A 21510-nucleotide genomic window follows, 5' to 3' on the forward strand; every position below is an offset into this window, starting at 1 on the left:
TGTCCTATTGTATGTTTAAAGAAGTTTATGTACAATTCTTAGATAGAATATGTACTTTGATTAGATATCATGGATGTATGTTAATGTAATTGTATATGAAAGTAATCCTAAGGTTATGCATAAGATTCCTATATCTAAGGTAGTCTTAATGGAAGTAATGATTGATTATGGAATTAGTATCATGATGTTAGGAAGGACATGTGTTAGCTTTATGATGATAGAATGTATGCAATATATGGAATTAGGAACATTTGGTATTGGTGCTTAAAATGAACCTATACTATAGGATGTTACTCTTAAGTAGTGACGTTGAGATACCCTAGGGGAAAAGATGATATGATATGTTATTCCGCTTGCGTAAATTGTGTTATGATGTGTTATGTAATGTAGTAATTAAGAATAAGATGTAACTTGTAATGATGCATTTAGTCGATGAAGTATTTGATATGCATTAGATGGATGATATAGATGTATATGTTGTTTAGTATATGAGTTTTAAAAAAAAATATCTCTATTTGTAGTTAGTTTAGGTGTATTTCTCTAGGGTATTTTGACGGGCATTACATAAATCAAATTTGAAATCACCGTCTTCACAACTATAAAGAAATGAATTAATCACATTATGGAAAAAAGATCCAATGTAAGAATTGGAATTCAATAATAATGAAATGTAATATGGTTTGAAATGTAATTAAATGTTGATAACTATTCACTATCAATTAATATGGAGTGATTTTGAAATCCATAGAATATATACGAAAGAAAATAGTCTTTGGTAGACACGGTTTTTGGCATACACGATATCAAAAAAACTCAAAATTCATCTTTGAAAAGAAAGAACAAGAACTTAAGTGGAAAATTCACAGCTAATAGCAGAGAAAGGAAGGTAGCTAGCTTCACATTGAACGAGAGAGTCCTCTCAACAGTACTTGTAGAACAAACTCTTGCCAGGTTATGTGCCTTTCGTCGGGCTTACTTGTTATTCTTTTGAAAAGAAATTAAAAGTTATATTGAGCATTATTGAGAAAAGTCTCATTTATTTAGCTAATAATATTTATGAACTCTTTCCCATTGAATATTGTTTACTATATAAAATATTAGCTAGATACATGTGTAGCTAAATTGAAAGCTAGACAGTGCAGCATGAGAAACATAATATGATTTAACTTCGATAAGTTACTTGAATATAAATTGAAGTTAATTAACACAAAGATTGTTATGTTTACCATGAATTGGTATCATACACAAATATAAACCTGAAATTTCTCAAGGAAGGAATTCATTAGATGCATCTACAACTTTGAAATGGATAGTTGCGACTCATTTGGGAGATATAGAAGATAAAGGAAGTTTAACCTGGTAAACTTAGCCATGGTTAGAATCAACAAACACACTTCAATTTGGATAGTAGAACCAAAAGTTAGAAACCAGAATTCTGATATGAAATACCATGAAAGAATAAGCACAGAGGTTTTGTGATTTCTACAAATTAGCAAACTTCCAGACTTGATGAAAATCTTGGAACAATTAATAATTGAAAGTATAATTATAGCTTGATGATAGATTGAGTTCCCATACCCATGAATAGGAGAGAGCGGGTTAGCTAGCTCATGAGCACAAGTATGGGACCAGTAGATAACATCAACAAAGAAATTAAATATAAATAAAGTGGGTTTCATAAAGAATGAATAATAACCAATATTCTTATTACAACAAGTATGTTTTCTTCTAAATTAGAAACATATGTGTAAGCCTAGTAAGCCTCAAATAGAGCCAGTATGCAGTTAGCATAAGAGACAGTCTTGATGGTTTGGAAACCTATCACTTGTTTTGGTCTAGCTGAGTAGGGTGATGAATAGTTACTACACCCATTAACATGTTGCAAACTTGTGAAACCTTCGGTCGAGGTGATGCTACGATAAGTATGCATCAATCAGTTCATTTGGGATGGATGTACAACCCAGGTAGAGGTCATACTAGTTAGGAGCTGCTTATGGTGTGTGATCAACTAGGGTTGTGTAGGGTCAAACATCAGTCTTAGATGTCATTAGATCTATCATTCATTTATACCTTGCAAAAGGTTGGGCCCTTCTAGTTAGAAGTGGCATGAAGGATTGATAAGTTTGTGGTTGGATGAAAAATTGCCCTGATGATACTTTCTCTCTTATCAAAATGCAATGATTACTTAAAAGTTAAGAATGAAAACCGAGAATCAGTAAACCCTAAACTTCTCTTGAGTAAATTTGTTTTGTAAATGTTAATAGTTTAGTTTCTTATTTTGTTTAAGCTTATATAGTCATTCTTGAATATTTGTTGATATTACTTTCTAGATAGAATCATTTCCTTTTGTTTCAAAAAAAAAGTTGAATCTAAATTTATTTAAGTTAAATTGTTTTTATTCTTTAGAATGTTACAAGATACCTTATGACAGTTGAAAGAGCATTTATAAGAGGCTGTTTTTGGAGGTAGGTGTGAGTTTTCCAAGGGGTTTTCTTTCCTATTGTTTGGTGATACCATAGTGATATTCATCCTCACAAAATCCTATAAATTGGTGCCTTGAGCTGGTGTTCTTCATTTAGTCTTATTCAATTTTTAGGGTAATAGAGTGTTGTCAAGTTTTACAAAGTTCTATATAGAAGTGTATTATCATTATATTCTTCATTGTATTAGTAATATGCTTACTTCTCTTTTCGTGGTGGAGTTTTTTCCCCCAAAAGGGTTTCTCCACATAAATAAGGTGTTTCATGTGCAAAGGTTTTCTTGTTCTTGTTTTTATTCTACTGTCACTATGTTAATGGTTAATCTTTAATTTGCAATAAATTTTAATTTAAGTTCATATTGCAAGCTTTCTTGACCCTTTTTTACAATAGTCATATGATGAGAAGCTCCTGAATCTAGAATCCATCTTCTTGATACATGACTTGTATTAACATGAAGAGCTTGTCCTTTGTTCTCACTTGTCCTAAAAGTGTCTCTCTTTTCCTTATCGAATTATGTTTGTTTTAGATGAGAAGAAGAATTTGAAGTAGATATTCTACAAGGAAAACTAATTATATTCCTCTTAAGAAGACGATTCAATTCATCAATATCCTGCTTATAACGATAGTGTTCTTCGTGTCCCATCTTCTTGCAATATATAAAATTAGGCTTCTCCTTTTTAAACGATTCTCCCTTAGGAGAGGAATTTTTATATTCTTATGTGGAACTAGATGTGGATTGTGTGTTCTTCTTAGGCTTGTTCTTAGATTATTTTTGTTTCTTGCTAGATCCTATTTCATGGATAGCCACTAAAGCTTATGACTTGGATGACTTAAGAATACTCATGGAGATCAATTTTCATTATTCAAGCATCAACATTTCTGTAAATGAATCAAATGATGGTGTAGTATATGCACTCCCCATAGTCATCCGATGAGTTTGGAAACTAGAAACAAAAACCGCATATTTTGAAGGAAGCTTGTCCAACAAATCGAAGACCAATTGTTCATGCTTCTTATCAATGCCACAATCTCTAAGTTGTGATCTTAGTTCATTTTCCTTAGTTACATAGTTTTGTATTGGATCAAAATTCTTAGGATCTAGATTAGTGTGATCATTATTAAGTTTGTATCCTCTAGTCTCATCAATTTTTCCATACAATTGAGCAAGTTTATCCCAAGTATCCTTAGCTATTTTTCACTTATCAATATGAAATATCTAACCAATAGATACATATTTTATCACAATTTCAAGAGCCATAGTACTTTTAATGAGCCAATCCATTTTCAAATTAGGATTGTTGGTCTGGTATTGATCCATTAATTTAGTGAATTAATCCTTTTTCCATTAGTTTGCTCTGTGCATTTGTTTTCCATGTTGCATAGTTATGTGGAGTTGAAGAGAAACTTATGATGACTCATGGCTAAAATTTGAAGAGCACAAGATATAATTCAAAGCAAAACCACCCAACACGACCCCCCAAATTCACTCAATGAAAGAAACCCCCCAAAACAAATGATTTTACACTCTATATTTAGTGCAATTACAATTGCCACTTGCAAAACAAAAGATAAGTGGAATTTTTATTTGAATGCTTTTAATTTCCACAATTATGCTAGATCAAGCTATGATCAACAACAAAAAGATTAAACTATGATCTATGTAATACAATTGCCCAAATATGCCAAATAAGGCTATGTACTAAAAGTACAATTTTTTCTTACAACGACTACAAACTAATAGCACCATTACAAAGTACACAAAAAATTATGCACTTTTTAAAAAAATGCACATAAAAAGGAGCCAATATGAGCGAATAGAGGCTTATGAGTTACAAACACTATATTACTTAGCAATATCATTTGCATAGGTAGGGACATATGGCCCACATAAAAAAAATTTTGCCTGAAAATCAAGTTCATCCAAAATTGATGAATTTATAGTCAAAATTCATCTCTCGGGCCTTCTAAGTGTAATGGTGAGGTCCTTTTTTACCATAAATCCTCCAAAGTAGTAGCCACCTCCTGGATTTGGTAACCACCTTCAATCTTCAAATTATTGTAGATTTGGCCTCCAATGCTCAACTAGGACAAAAAAAAGGCAAATATGGATTTCTTGAGCACTCCATATGTAATGATGAGCTCATATTTGATGCAAAAAGATCCTAAAATACACCTATAATATAAATCCAAAAAGGAACCCTCCATAATCTAGTATTTCTATCACACCTTTTTTATTCTCAAATTCGTATGGAAATGCAAGAGAAGAGCATACTTGATGTTTCAATAAAATATAAGATTTGCACTCGAGATATCTCAAAAGAATAACCAAAGATAATCAACAAGCTCTGACACCATGCGAGATTTGGCTATGGAGATGACCACCCAAGATCTAGAGGTCAAATAGAAGTCACAATAACATGGGAAGATCAATATGACAAGAATAAATTGTACTTGTATCAAGAATGCAATAGACTAGATAGACCATGTATGGGGGACCCTTGCTTATATAGGTCAATATGAGACATAGGATAGCATAAGATTATGAAAATTATATTAAGCTTAAGATATGAGACACAAAGTCATAACTTATCATCCACTTAAGGTGAAAAATTAATAATTAACCACATATGGTGGAAAAGTGATAACTATCCACTTAAAGTGGGAAGTATCCTATGTGGTCCCTAAGTAAAATTAAGCAACATGTTTGATTAGGACCTAAGTGATGAACAAATTAATTATGACACCTTATTTACACCAACAATAATCCCAACAATGGACCATCTTCATTACAAAAAGAATGTAAAGAAGAAATAAACATGACCTATGAATAATAATGACTCACAAACACAATAATTCATGAATCTAAGCAATAGGAATCCATATATATCGAATAAGTCAATGCTATAATCACACAAGTCATATCTTAAGTTAACAATTATTAATGGACACGATGTCTAAGATATATCCATGCTATGGAAAATTATAAAAGACAATAGAATGTGACTAGGATTGTAAATTTAGCCATGATAGTAATTGTCGTGCCTGTGAAGTGTATATCTGCAGCTGCAACACAAAACACTCAATAGATCATTACAAGCATGGTTAGCAAATTTAAAACAAATAAAGATAAAACTATGGCTAATCAATCTATTGCCTCCTAATAAATGCGAGTGTAGATTTTCTCTCAGATCTAGATAAGCAAATTCCAGTGACTTGACTACATCTAGATGGAGGATTTAAGATGATAATGATGCATTTAAGGTAGAAAAGAGAAGATTAAGCTACATGATTCAACAATTATGCTAGGAAATAAGCTAGATCTAAGAATGCAATTGCCTATAATAACAATTCTCAAATGATATGCTAAGAGATATTATGCCTATAGTAACAATGATCAAAATGCAAATGAGATGAGATGATTATTGCTCCAAAATGGGGTCTATTTATAGGATTTCCAAGGCCAGGGGTGAGGTGGTAGGAATCAACGGTCAAGATTAAGTCTAAAGATATCGATGGTAAAATTGGAGAAGGTCAGAAAAGAGGTTGGATGAAAGGGAACATTTGCCATCTCTATGGTGACAAGTGTCAAGAAGCTTCTAGAAGAGGTTGGATGAAAGGGAACATTTGTCATCTCTATGGTGACAAGTGTCAAGAGGCTTTGTTCATGAGAGAGCAAGTGTCTAAGGAAATGGGACATGTGGCCCAAGAATGCCATGTGTCTCAAGGGGAGAGTATCCACACCATAGGAGGTTAGGATAAGGAGGTTAGGAAGTGCAAGCTAAGATAGGTTTAATTAAACCCAGGGTTAGATGGAAGGGGTTAGGTTTAGAAGGGTTAGAAGTTAGGAGGCATGTGGGTAATTTGAATTTAAAATTCAAATAAGACTAATTAATTCTCAACAACTCATTAATTGATTTGTTCTAATTAATTAGAAGATTAGAATAATTAATTAATTTGAATTAATTAATCAAAGGGGATTATGAAAATGAACCTATTAAATAAATCCTTAGATTTATTAATAAGTAGATGAAAGGGGGAATTTAATCAAATTACTTAGTGAATTCGATTAAATTGGGAAAGGGGATTAATTAAATAATTGCTTATTTAACTAATTATCTTCGGACCATTTTCAGGTGTATACAATAATTACTTCTCTAAAGCCAAACCATGTAGGGATATCAATTCAACATTTAGATAAAATATTGAAGACAACTATTAGTGTAATTAAGGTGTTTTACCTTCGTTATTCTCCACCTAGGTACTAATTACACATCACTTAAGCTTACTTAGGGAACTACATAAGAGTTGCTGGAGCATTTCCACTTTAGGTGAACTTATCATGTTATCACATTATTATATTCACCTTTTGTGGTTGCACTTTTCCACCTTTTGTAATGTTATTGCACTATCACTTTTCCACTTTAGGTGGCATGATAGATTATCTCTTTTTGTCTCATGTCAAAAGAGTGTGACACTTGTCATAATCTTATGCACTCCTATGTTCCAACCTTGGCTATATAACAAAGGGCTCTCCTATGTACATTCAATCAAGATGATCATATTGCATTGCATCATTGATGAGAATATAGTTTATTCTTGTCACGTTATCTCTCTCTTGTTTATGTGCTTTCCATTTGGCCTCAAGATCTTGGATGGCAACATTCATAGCCAATTTTGACAACAACACTCTCAAACATACATGATATCTTTTTTTTGTTTTTGAGCAAACATACACGATATCTTAGATGCCTATGTAATACATATTTCTTAATGATACACACAAATAATTGATAGATCTAAGAATGAGATTTAGCATGTAATGATTGAACCTATGAGATGATAGTCATATCCAAAAAAATAATCGAGGCTTATCTATTTAAATACAACACAAAGAGTCATATGAAATGATTTCACACCTTGAATTAGCTCATAAAAGTTTACAAAGGGAGGCAAAGACAACCCCATTTTTAAATTTGAAATTTAAAAGTTTAAGAGATTATTTTTACATGTGTGAAAGTGATCTAAACCATATTTTATAAATGAATCCTTACTAACTCTAAATTTTTTTCTCTTAATCATGGATATTTTATCATCATCATTATCATTCATTAATTAACTAACATACTTATGTTTATAAAAATACATGTAAAAAAGTGTGATAGATATCAAATAAAAACAAATCAAATCCAATTTTTGCTTCTTAAAAACAAATCAAATCTAATTTTTATTACTTTATATGGTGCTTGCTTTGTTTATTGTTTTTCTTAAGTTAATTAAAAACAAATAATCCATTTTTTGCTTTTTAAAAACAAATCAAATCCAATTTCTACTTTATTTTAGGTCTCCTTTATTTATATTAAACTTTATGTTTTTCTTACATGGATTGTGCTCACCTCCTATAGACCCTACTACCATTGTAGAATGCCTATTGACATAATAATAATAATAATAATAATAATAATAATAATAATAATAATAATAATAATAATAATAATAATAATAATAAATCAATTGTTCTCCACCAATCAAAAATGATTATTATTTTTGTTTTATAATGTTAGGATTTATATTTTTAAACTTAATATATTAATTTTTTTTTATCTACACTCTAATTGGTTTAAATTTTTTGGTGTTATAGGAGCAATTTTTTAGGAATGATAGATTTTTTAGGTTTTTTTGGGGATTTCTTTATATTTAAAAAAGAAATGTCTATTTTAAAAAGTTATTTTTTAATTTTTAATTTATATTTATTGTAAATAAAGTGACTTTTCTATTTTATAGACTATTTAAATTAAATTAAATAAAAAATTAAAATATTTCATTACAGACATATTACACAACAATATTTCTATTGAAAAAAAAATTAATTATTGTGTTTTTTTACAATTGTAATTTTATGTAATTTTTCTTAAATCATGTAATACATTTTGAAAATCATAATTTTAATATATACAAAATAATTTAATCACTTCTAATTATAAATTATATATTTTTGTCTTAAAAAATATAAATTTTCACTCTAATGTTTATATTATACAATTTTGTAACTATTAGTAGTTATTTTATTAAGATTAGTTATAATTAATATTACATAAATATAGCCCTGTTAATGGGCTGCTGAGGGCTAATCTTCAGAGTAAGGGAAATCCAACCCCAGAGTGGACTCCACCTGAGAAGGGGGGGATTAAGATCAATTTTGACCAAGCATCGAGGGGCAATCCAGGGCCCTCGGGTGCTGGGGTGATTGCTCGAGATGATCATGGTAACATTCTGGCTATTGCGGCCAAGTGATTGGTGGATGGGTCGAACAATGTTGTCGAATGTCAAGCTGCGGTGGAAGCAATCCTTATGGCTGGGAAATTGGGAGTTAAGAAACTTCATTTAGAAGGTGATTCTCAGGTTGTGGTGAATGGGATTGCGTGAGGGCGACTGGAAGCGTGGTTTCTAGATAAGTTGGTGCGTAGGATGCAATTGCTGCTGAACAATTTTGAAGATTTTAAAATAACCCATGTCCCGAGGGAGGCTAATTTGGAAGCTGACAAACTTTCTAATGTGGGAGCAAATGGTTCCTTGGAAAATTTGTTTAGCATGTTCGAGGACTTTAGAGATTGTAGTCTTCTTGAGTAAGATTGAGTTGATGGCTTTGGAAAAGTGAACCCAAGTTTGAATTTTTGTGACCACATGCAACCTTAGCACTATGGGAATTTAAGTCCCTCGTGGTGTGTGTTCTTCAAACTTGTTGCAAGTGGCCTTGAAGTGTTGGTTGATGATGGAGGTGTGCGGAGGGAGTGACTGGCGATGATGTTGGGAATAATGCGAAGCGTGTGAAGCTTTCATGTCAAGAGATGGAGGCGGCCTTTAAGTCTCTTGTGGGTTGATTCCTGACATTTTGTGGGAAAGCTTGGTTTTTGACGGAGTGTTCAGGGTTGTTTTTCATGTAGCGGAGAGATAGAATGGAGGCGAATTTTTCATTGGAGTCGGACGGACAATTGCCTGCTTTTCGAGGGTCGGTTTCGAGTATCAGGCTTTCGAACGTTTTCAGAGTGGACAGAGATGTCTTCTGGAGGGCAATTAGGCTTCTGTTGGGAGAGGAATTTCTTTTTCAGGACTGGCGACCCAGAACAAATCTTGACATCTTGTCTCTGTTTACTGCCTTGGCCTTGCAGGTGGGGAAGTCGACGGAGGAAGTGCAGCGGATCTCTTCACTGGTTTTACGACCCAAATGGGCAGGAGGTTTGTAGGATGTGGTGGCTCGTTCTGTCATTGGTGTGGGGTTGAGGATGGCGGAGGGCCCAAGCAGGAGGATTGGTGTGGATGTTGGGGAGTTGCAGCCTTTAGTAGTTTGGTCTGCTTCTCGGCCAGTCGCTTCGCAGGTGGAGGACGCAAGAAATGGCTGGGCGGAGATTGTGAACTTTGTTCACTAGTTGGGGCCGACTGAGCATTTCAACATCCATGGGAAGGTGACTCCCATTCAGTCTAAGACCCCCCTGGACGAGAATGGGAGGCCTTTGGTTCGACATCGGCTCCCAAAGAAACCAGCAAAGGTGGTGGAACGTGGGTCATTGTGTGGAGGAAGGCCTGGAACGGTGCCAGGTGGTGGGAGTGAGCAGCAAGTGGCTGGTTCCAACAGGGGCATTCCCAATTTCTCAAGAGAGGAAGCTTTGGGATGGTTTTGTAGCTAGGTTGGGCTAGCTGGGGTTAGTGGTGTGGTCCTTTTTGTATTCGTAAGCGACCCTTTTTGAGACTATGGGTCTTAGTAGGTAGATGCTTGGGTTTTTTGTAGTAGGGGCGTGACCCCTTGGTTTTGCAGATTGTCTTTCTGCCCCTCGATTGTAATACTTCTCTTTCAAAGCAATATATTACTATATGTTATCGATCAAAAAAAAATATTACATAAATATTATTTAAAATATATAATATTAAACTAATAATTAATAATTGAGTTTAAGATTAATTTTATTATTATAATTATATAAATTTGTTAATTAAATTAAAATTATATTTTTACTATATTTTTAAGAAAAATGTATATTTCTACTATAATATTTATATTAAATTATAATCATTAATAATATTTTATTTAAGTGAGAGATAATTAATATTACATAAATATAATTAAAATATAACAATACAACATAGAGAATGGAGCGGGAGAAGGGAGAAGCGCTGCATTTGAATTCAAGGTAGGGCGGGAAACCCTGCAATGGATAGGCAAACCAGGGAGAGAATGGAAAGGATGATTCCCGAGACTGCCTGGATTCCTCTGAGCCGAGTGGAAAGGACCCGACAGATGGGGACTCACAAGCAGGCGACAAGCCTATCGATCCTGATGGAGAAAATGGAGAATCATGTGCTGGAGACATTCCTAAGCATGAACCTGTTCGAAGGGACATCGGTCGGTCTTGGACTTCTCTATTCAGTGTCAAACCAAGTAGAAAGTCCTTGCTCCCTCTAGTTCGTAACATCTCAGACCCAGAAAAAGGTAGATTTGCAAATTCCAGACCCTATTATTGAACATAATATTAATCTTATGGCAATGACACTGGTTGGAAATTTTTTGTGCCCGAGGCCAAATATTGGTATTCTTAGGGCATTTGCTAAACACAAATGGGCGCTTAAAGGTCAAGTAAAGATCACTGCTATGTCCAAAGGGGTGTTGTCATTGACTTTCTCTTGCAAGGAAGACATGTCAAGGGTGCTTGTGATGGCCCTTGACTGATCAGGAAATCAACGCTAGCTTTGCAAAAATGGTCGCCTAAGATGGACCTAAATGAATCCTTCTTTGTTCAGGCTCTAGTCTGGGTTAGACTATCGAGCCTTCCCTTAGAGTTCTGGATGGAAGATGTGTTTAAGGGAATTACCAGCTATTTCAATGAACTCCTTTCTATGGACCCTATCACAATGGCTAGAAGAATACTTACTTTTGCCAGGATCTGTGTGAGAGTTATGCAAGGCACACATATGCCCCTATCCATTGAGATCAATTCTAGATTGGGAAAATGGAACCAACCTTTGGAATATGAAAGTGTCCCTTTCGCTTATTTTCATTACAAAAAAGTGGGACATACAGCAAGGAAATGCCCTCTTCAAGTTGTCAAAGAGAAAGAAAAAAAAGAAAAGGCAATGCAATGGAAAGCAAAAAACCCTGTTAAGCAACCCAAGGGCTTTGAAAAAGAAAAGAATCGAAGCAACCCAGAGTGTCATCATCCCTGACACGATAGAACAACAAGTGGATGTTAATGTGGAAAACCCAGAAATACCTTTGCTTGAAGAAGGTAAAAAGGATCAAATAGGCAAAGACAATAGAGAACAACAAGATACAAATCAGGAGGATCAAAGAAGTGATAACCTGGAAGAAGGATAAATACAAGTGGTGTTACAGGACAATGAGGAAGCAGATTCGAATCATATTACAGATAACACCAACAAAGATGACCTTAGTAGCGACTATGAAGAAGCCCAAAAGCGTTTGATCCTTGGAGGAATCTCGTTGTCGAGATCACAACAACCTGTGGAGATGGTGAAATCCACCTTCCAACAATCACCAACTACCTCACTGCTTAATGCTAAGTGGGCTGAGGTCGAAGATGTTGACTAGAAGATAACCGCCCAGAATATTCAAGAGGAAGATTTCCATACAAATGGGCCTGTTAATGGGCTGTTGGGGGCTAATCTTCAGAGTAAGGGCAATTCAACCCTGGAGTGGACTCCACCTGAGAAGGGGTGTGGATTAAGATTAATTTTGACGGAGCATCGAGGGGCAATCTAGGACCCTCGGGTGCTGGGGTGATTGCTCGAGATGATCGGGGAAACATTCTGGCCATTGCGGCCAAGAGATTGGTGGATGGGTCGAACAATGTTGCCAAATGTCAAGCTGCATTGGAAGCAATCCTTATGGCTGGGAAATTGGGAGTCAAGAAACTTCATTTAGAAGGTGATTCTCAGGTTGTGGTGAATGGGATTGCGCAAGGGCAAATGGAAGCATGGTTTTTAGATAAGCAAGTGCGTAGGATGCAATTTCTGCTGAACAATTTTGAAGATTTTAAAATAACCCATGTCTCGCGGGAAGCTAATTTGGAAGCTGACAAACTTTCTAATGTGGGAGCAAATGGTTCCTTGGAAAATTTGTTTAGTATGTTTGAGGACTTTAGAGATTGTAGTCTTCTTGAGTAAGATTTGAGTTGATGGCTTTTTGGAAAAGTGAACCCAAGCTCGATTTGTTGTGTCCACTCACAACCTTGGCTCTGTGGGAATTTAAGTCCCTCGTGGTGTGTGTTCTTCAAATTTGTTGCAAGTGGCCTTAAGGTGTTGGTTGATGATGGAGGTGTGCGGAGTGAGTGACTGGCGATGATGTTGGGAGTAATGTGAAGCGTGTGAAGCTTTCATGACAAGAGATGGAGGCAGCTTTAAAGACCCTTGTGTGTTGATTCCTGGCACTTTGTGGTGAAAGCTTGGTGTTTGACGGAGCGCTCAGGGTTGCTTTCTGTGCAGCGGAGAGATAGGATGGAGGGGAATTTTTCGTTGGAGTCGGACGGACAATTACCTGCTTTTTGAGGGCCGGATCAGGCTTTCGAACGTCTTCAGAGTGGATGGAGACGTCTTCTGGAGGGCAGTTAGGCTTCTATTGGGAGAGGAATTTCTTTCTCAGGATTGGCGACTTAGAAGAAATCTAGACATTTCATCTTTGTTTACTGCTTTGGCCCTGTAGGTGGGGAAGTCGAATGAGGAAGTGTAACGGATTTCTTCCCTGGTATTATGACCCAAATGGGCAGGAGGTTTGCAGGATGTGGTGGCCCGTTCTGTCATTGGTGAGGGGCTGAGGATGGCGGAGGGCCCAAGCAAGAGGATTGGAGTGGATGTTGGGGAGTTGCAGCCTTTTGTAGTCTGGTCGGTTTCTCAGCCAGTCGCTTCGTAGGTGGAGGACGCAAGAAATGGCTCGGCTGAGATCGTGAACTTTGTTCACCAGTTGGGGCCGACTAAACATTTCAATATCCGTGGGAAGGTGACTCCCGTTCGGTCTGAGGCCCCCCTGGACGTGAATGGGAGGCCTTTGGTTCGACACCAGCTCCCAAAGAAAATAGTGAAGGTGGTGGAGCATGGGTCGTTGTGTGGAGGAAGGCCTAGAACGGTGCCAGGTGGTGGGAGTGAGCAGCAGGTGGCTGGTTCCAGCAGGGGTATTCCCAATTTCTCAAGAGAGGAAGCATTGGGATGGTTTCGAAGCTAGGTTGGGCTAGTTGGGGTTTGTGGTGTGGTCCTTTTTGTATATGTAAGTGACCCCTTTTGTGGCTATGGGTCTTAGTAGGTTGATGCTTGGGTTCTTTTTTGTAGTAGGGGTGTGACCCCTTGGTATTGCAGATTGTCAATCTGCTCCTTGGTTGTAATACTTTTCTTTCAAAGCAATATATTACTATATGTTATCGATAAAAAAAAAGATTTCCATACAAATGAAGTAGCGGAGCGAAAGAGGGGGTAAAAAAGGGCCTAAATCTACCCCTTGAGCTAATTCAGTCAAGACAAGAAACCGAACCAAAGTTGACATGAGTTTTAACCCATCTCCTCCTGGAAGGAAAAAAGCAAGTCGGATCAGAGATCAAGAGGCAAGCAAGAATATAGCCGATGGTACTCAACTAACCATCCATGAGGTATGTTCCCTAGTTAGAAAATGAAAATAATTACATGGAATATACGTGGACTGAATAGTCCACATAAATAGGATGTTCTTAGAAATTTAGTCAGAGAACATAAACCAGACATTGTTATTATCCAAGAAACTAAAATGACTAAAGAGAAAGTAGAAAAGATTAAGCTTTTTAAGGATGAGGGAGTTTTTGGTGGAAGCTCTGATGGTGCTTCTAGGGGAATTGCCATTTTTTGGAACCTTAGGCATGTTTCTGGGGAGCCAGTCAAGCAGGATAGCAATCTAACTTTTATCAGGTTTCATCACATTGGGGACGACACCTCTTTACTACTTACCAATATTTATGCCCCTAATAATAGACTTGGTAGAAGCAAATTTTGGAAAAAGCTATAAGTTATTCAGGTTCTTTATAAGGAGGATATGTGGATTGTTATGGGGGATTTCAACACTCGTCTCCTAGACAACGAGAAATTTGGAGGTGTCCCTTCACAGCTAGAAAGTAGAATGGACCTTTTGAACTTTATCAACAACCAGGGTCTGCATGATATTGAGCTCCAAGGAGCCAATTTTACCTGGACGAACATGAGGTCGAGGGAAGATCTTATTCAAGTCAGACTTGACAGAGCCCTTATTTATAATGAGTGGTTTAACCATTATCAGTGCTCCCTCTTTGCTATCTTTCGGATAGGTTCTGACCATTTCCCTATGATTTTTATTGCTGATAATATCATTGTTAAAAGAAATTTCCTATTCAGATTTGAAAGGATGTGGCTGGACCACCCTAACCTTGTGAATGTCATTAAGAAGTAGTGGTGTATTGATGTTAAAGGTATTGTTATGTATAGAATGGTGAAAAAATTAAGGAATGTGAAGGACAATATAAAAAAATAAACAAGGAGGTTTTCGGAGATCTGTTTGCTGCCAAGACCAAAACCTAGCTGGAATTCAAGGAAATGCAGGATACAATCCAAAAGAGTGGATACAATGAATGAAGTGCTAGTGAAGTACCACAAGATTATCAAAAAAGAAGAAGAATTCTAGAAACAAAGGTCTAGATCTCCATGGCTTAAAGTTGGGGACAAAAATACTAGATTCTTCCATATGACCACAATGAAACACAAGTCTGCTAATAAAATTTCTAAGCTGAGAATTGGGGGAACTGAAACGAGGAAGGATGATGAGATCGGGAAGGAAGCTAGGAATTTTTTTACCTCACTTCTTTCGGTGGACTCTGGTATGGATGGTCACTCCAAGAGTGCCATCCTTGAGAACATTCCTTCAACTATTAATGAGGATCAGAACAAGGCCTTGGTGGCCATCCCTTCTGAGGAGGAAGTTAAAAAAGCAGTTTTTTCTTTTGATGGGAATAAATCCCTGGGCCCGGATGGATTTTTGTTGTTCTTCTTTCAAACCTTTTGGGACATCCTCAAAGTTGATGTGGTTAAAGGTGTGCATGAGTTTTTTGGGGCTAGAATGATCTTAAAGGAACTCAATGCAACTTTCTTGGTTCTGATACCCAAATGCCCAAGGGCTGACTCTATGGATAAGTTCTGGTCGATAAGCTTATGCAACTCATTCTATAAAATCATCTCTAAGGTGGTGACAAGCAGGTTGCTAAGGATTCTTCCTCTGATCATTTCACCCTAACAGAGTGGATTTGTTCCCGGCAGACAAATCCTTGACTCTATCATTGCTATCCATGAAAACATTCACTTGCTGGTGGATTCAAAAAAGCAAGGATTTCTTATGAAGCTAGATTTGTCTAAAGCCTATGACCGAGTGGACTGGAGTTTCTTGGGTAAGGTGCTTGGAGCTTTTGGTTTTGGGTTAGGTTTATTCAGATGATTGATCAACTTATCTCGACCCCTTCTTTTTCTGTTATTGTCGATGGGGTGCCTTCCCCTTCTTCAAAACTTCTAGGGGTATCAGGCAGGGGGATCCCATAACCCCTCTTCTCTTCATCATTTTGGCTGAATATCTGGGTAGATTTATCAGCAAATTTGTTTCTTTGGGGCTTCTCTATGATATATCACCCTCTTCTAGTTTTAGAGCATGTACTCATCAACAATTTGTTGATGATACCATTTTAATGGGATCATCCACTACCAAAGAAGTGTCCAATCTGAAGAACCTTCTCAACACTTATAGCTTGGCCTTGGGTCAAACCATCAATTGGGAGAAAAGCTCTATTTTCTTCTTCAACACCCCAGAGGATAGACAAATGAGGATGGCCCGGATCCTTGGATGCCAAATTGGTAAGCCTTTTTCTATCTACCTTGGCCTCCCTTTGGGATTGAAACCCTTAGAGTTATTTTGGAATAGTCTTGTGGATAGATTCAGTAGAAAGCTGGTTGGTTGGAAAGGTACCCTTCTTAGTCAAGCTGGAAAAATACAACTTTTAAAATCTTCTCTCCAGAGTCTTCCGATGTATGCTTTAAGCCTTCTTAAAATCCCTGGCAAATTTGTTGATGCCATTGAGAAAATCTAGAAAGCCTTCCTGTGGTCTAGAGTTGAGGAGAAGAAGATGATGGCTCTCATAGCCGGGGATAATGTGTGTAAACCCAAAAAGAAGGGGGGTCTGGGCTTAAGGAATATCAAAACTTTGAACAAAACTCTTCTTGCCAAACAAATTTGTATAACTTATCAGGGAAAAGGAGAATGGAATGATATTTGGAAGGCTAAATACTTACGGAAAGTTCCCACCATAGAGGATTTCCTGGTCTCTGATAAGATACCAAATGACTCTTTCATTTGGAATAGTGTAATTCAGGCTAAAGGTATTGCTAGTCTCGACAATGTCTGGGCTATAGGTGGTGGCAGGAAAGTGGAATTTTGGGACGATGCTTGGATTGGTAGAGCCCCTCTTAATAAGAAGGCCTCTCAGATGCTCATCCAGAATTGTAAGGAGAAGATCGGTGCCAAAGTGGTTGATTATTGGAAAGATCAAAAGTGGGTGGAGCTCAGTTCTATTGATCCCAAACTCAAGTAGGTAAATTTAATGATCAACCATGCTGTCTTAAATACCAGAAGGGAAGACCACATGGTGTGGAGTGAGACCTCCTCAAGGACTTATTTAGTCTCTTCTGCTATCCTTTTATTGGCTCAATCCCAAGACCCTACTCCTTGCTGGGCTAAGGATTGGTATCCAGGTTTGACCCCTAAAATCAATATGTTTTTGTGGATCCTTTTGCAAAATAAGATTCTAACTACTGATAATTTGAGAAAGAGGGGCTTTTGTTTCCCAAATATATGCTATCTTTGTCTTAATAATGAGGAATCTGTGAACCACATCTTTATACACTGCCCTTTTACTACTCCTATTCGGGGGATGCTTTTTCAAATGTGGGGGTTGAATTGGGTTTTCTGTAAGGAGATTGAAGATTGTTTCAGAAGCTGACATTATTCTACCAATAACATCACCATAGGACATCTGTGGAAGTTCTCTTTTGCCCATATCTTCTGGGGGATATGGAAAGAGAGAAATAATAGAATATTTAGGAATGATATTAACACCTCTGAAGTGGTGTGGATCAAGATAAAAAATAATTGTGTTGAGAATGTGATGGCCAGGGGGGTGCATTGTTGTAGCAATAAGGAGGATTTTGATGTTCTCAAAAGCTGGAATATCCCAGCCTTTTTGGGCTTCAACATTAACCAAATCAATAGAAGAATGAGTTGCTGGTCTTTTCCCCCAATGATTGGTTTAAGGCCAACTTTGATGGCGTGGCAAAAGGGAACTCGAGACCTACTGGTTGCGGTGGTGTTATCCGAAATGGGCTGGCTTTTGCACTAAGGCGGTTGCCTATCCCTTGGGAATTCAGACCAATCATCTGGCAGAAGCTATGGGTTTCCTTCAATCAATTAAATTGGCCTATAACTTGGGGGTCAATATGCTATGGTTGGAAGGTGACTCTAAAAACATTATTAACTGCCTTCTAGGTAAACATCAACCTTCATGGACAATTAAAAACATCATTGATTCCGCCAGGGAGTTGCTTTAGGGGTTTAAAAAATGCCACATTTCCCATGTTTACAGAGAGGCCAATAGGAGTGTTGACTGGGCTGCCAACGAGGGAGTACAGTGCGAGCAAATTATTACCTGGAATGAAAAAGGGGAGCTACCGTGTGTGGCACGTGATATCTTAACTTATGAAAGATTGCATGGTAAGCAAGGTCAGATTTGAAATCATTTCCCGAGGTGTAAGGAGAGGTCATGGCAGCAAGAGCTAGTTTTGTAGGCAACCAAGAAGGAGGTACAATAATCATTGCAAGATCACTTTGCATGCTTTATGGGCATTTTTCTCCCTTTTGAACAAAAGTATTAGAAACTCCTACAAAATTTTGCTGGTTTCTCACAGAAAATTTGTTGCGAAGAAAGGTATTAGTTGGAAATTACAGACAATTGATATCAATAGCATTATGGATGGAAAATGAAAGAGAACGGAGGCTACCACCATTGATAAATGGAGGAATCATTTGTAGGTTTGGCCGGTACTTTAAGTTGCCAAGATGATTGATTTTATGGAACGCATGCAGGAGAAACGACCCAAAATTACGAGAATCTTCAAGAAGGGTTGGAACAAAGGCACATTAACCATAGGCAACAAGAAGGTCAAGGTGATTGAAACTATGATTGCAGAGGCTACAGGTCTTCCGATGGACGACATCAAGTTCTATAGGGATAGAAAGATTTCAGACGCTGTCGTGAAGAAATTTTTGAAGAATGAGGAGAAAGCTAGACTGGTGAAGGGCAACCATACCTACTTCTTGCCAAAGGTAATTAAATTAATTTGGCGAAGGGTTTTGCTTGCTATAATGGAATTTATCACACTCGATGGTAGATATACTAGGGTTTACAACTACCATTTTGTCTTACTTAATCACTTTAGGTATAAAGATAAAATTTCTATTCCATATTATCTTTTCTGCGCCCTTAATGCTGGGATCAAGGATGCAATATCCAATCCCAACATCAACTCAACAATGCATGAAGGTTTGATGGTGATTCTGTATAATCACATCAAGAACACTACCGTCCAGTTGAATATAGCTGAGGTCTCCGAGTCGGAAAATGATTTTGATGACTCTGATGATGAGGAAGGTGAAGGCTATGACACGAAAGCCAAGATAGAGGATGACCCTCAAATTGCTGGGTCGAGCAGGAAAAATAGAAAAACAAAGCATGGGAAACATAATAAGGGTCGACCAAAAAGAAGTAGAGAGTGGAGGATGAGGATAGCTGGTATGAGGAGGATAATGAGACTGACAATGACATGGATATTGTAAGCGAGGAGGTCCAAACCCTTGTGAGCCAGAAGCAGAAAAGGAAGACTCCTAATACTAAGGATGTGGGAACCAAGAACTGATCGCCTCTCATGACTAATTCTAAGGATAAGGGCTGGATGGGGGAGGATACAACCATGAAAGAAGCTTAGAGCTTTGATGTCAGGGAGGTGGGACTGGAAGTGAATCTTGAGACTGCAGGTGATAAGACCTAGGAAGAGCATCACCTAGATATTGACCTCTGTATCAATAATGGCATGGATAGCTTCAAACAGGTGCTCCTCTGGATGCAAAAGGAAATTAATGGCATTAAAACCAATCAGGCCCATGAAGCAGGGAAAATCGAGACTCTACAAGCTTTAGGCTCGAGTAAATTCAATTCCCTCCCAGATTGTCTCAGTGAGCTTACCAAAGTTATTGGTAATGCAGAGGAGATTATCAATGCTAATAGAAATATCTTTCTTAGCTTGGAGAACAGAGTAGGGGCCATTGAAAAAAGACTTGATGGAGTTGGGAACATGCTCAAAAAAATTGGTGAGCAAAGTCATAAGATTCTTAAGGCTGCCTTGGCTAGTATGAAGGCTCTTATCACTAAGCTTGAAAATGACCATGGGGATAAGGCTGCGGCGGACATTATTGAAGTAAATGATGATACCTCAGAAGATAAGGAAACAGATCTCGGGAGAAGAACACAAGCGAGCACTGGAAAGATGCAAAGCCACAACAAGGAAATTGAGGAAATCCAACGAGCAACTAATAATATGGAACAAATGGAGTTGGAAGCTGCTGAAATGCTTTGGAAATTAACCTAAATCTGGGCTTTTGTTGGTCCTTTTGGTTTTTGACTAGTTGTCTATAGTTTGTTGGCATTTTGTTCGTCAACTGTCTTTTTCTTTGTGTGTTGTCCTTTGTGTTTTGCTGTTCTTTAATGTAAATCTTTTGATCTTTTGGATATAATGGGTTTCAGGGGCCCATCAAAACCTGTTTTCCCATATTAAAAAACTAAACAATTATTTGTATTACAATACTACAAGGCAAGTACTCGTCTAATTCAAAATTATAATAATTAAAAACTAAACAATTATTTGTATTACAATACTATGAGGCAAGTACTCGTCATTAAGTAACACTTGTTTTTCTAGATTTGATTGTGTAGATTTTGTTGTTGCCAAGATTTTAGATCAAACACCAGGATCCATCATTAGGGCAAGAGAGCAAGTGAGAGAGCAAGTGAGAGAGCAAGTGAATTGCTAACATTTCATATCAATCACCATGATCCTTCATTAAGGCAAGAGAGCAAGTGAACAAAAAACAATAACAAGCAAGTGATCATTCAAATCAAGAAGAATAACAAGCAAATCATTATGGATTGTGGAGATTTCATGACTTTAATATTTTATTATTTAACTAAGTGAGCTAATTCTCCATTTCAATTAAACATTCATATTCTTGTCTTTTCAATGGATCCCTTCTTTGATTAGTCAACTATGTCTGATTTTAAAAACTTCTTTTTTCACTTACAAGTTTAACTGTGTCTTCTAGTGACAATTTCATCCTCACATTTATCTATCGATTAACTTGAATAATTCCTAACTCATCATTTTGAAATGATAATTTCCTATTTAACAATTAAATTAACTTCACACACTTCATTAACTCATATCTTTGATTTTATCCTCATCTTCTGGCTGATTTTTTCTTCACAAAGTCTATAAATAAGATCAATCCTTTATCATTTTCATATATCTCAATCTTTATACAATTATACTTTGTCAAAATCTACCATCATTCCAATCAAAAATGTTATACTATTGAATCACATCCATATTCCAATAAACAAAACATCACTTATTCTAAGATTTGTAATGAAATTATTAAATTTAGAATCAAATTTAATCTTTATTCATACTTTCAATCTTTATTATTTTTTTAATTTTGGATTTCACTAGGTGTAATACACCTAATAGAAACATATAAAACTTAAATTATAGACCCACTCTCAACTTAAACACACCATGTGTATAATTATTATTGTTACATAAAAATATAACCAAAGTAAAGCAAGTGCAAAAGGAATGAGAAAAGTGCTAGATATTCATTCTTGACAAT

Source organism: Cryptomeria japonica, chromosome 4 (assembly GCF_030272615.1).
Source record: "Cryptomeria japonica chromosome 4, Sugi_1.0, whole genome shotgun sequence".
In the NCBI taxonomy this organism is placed as follows: Eukaryota; Viridiplantae; Streptophyta; class Pinopsida; order Cupressales; family Cupressaceae; genus Cryptomeria; species Cryptomeria japonica.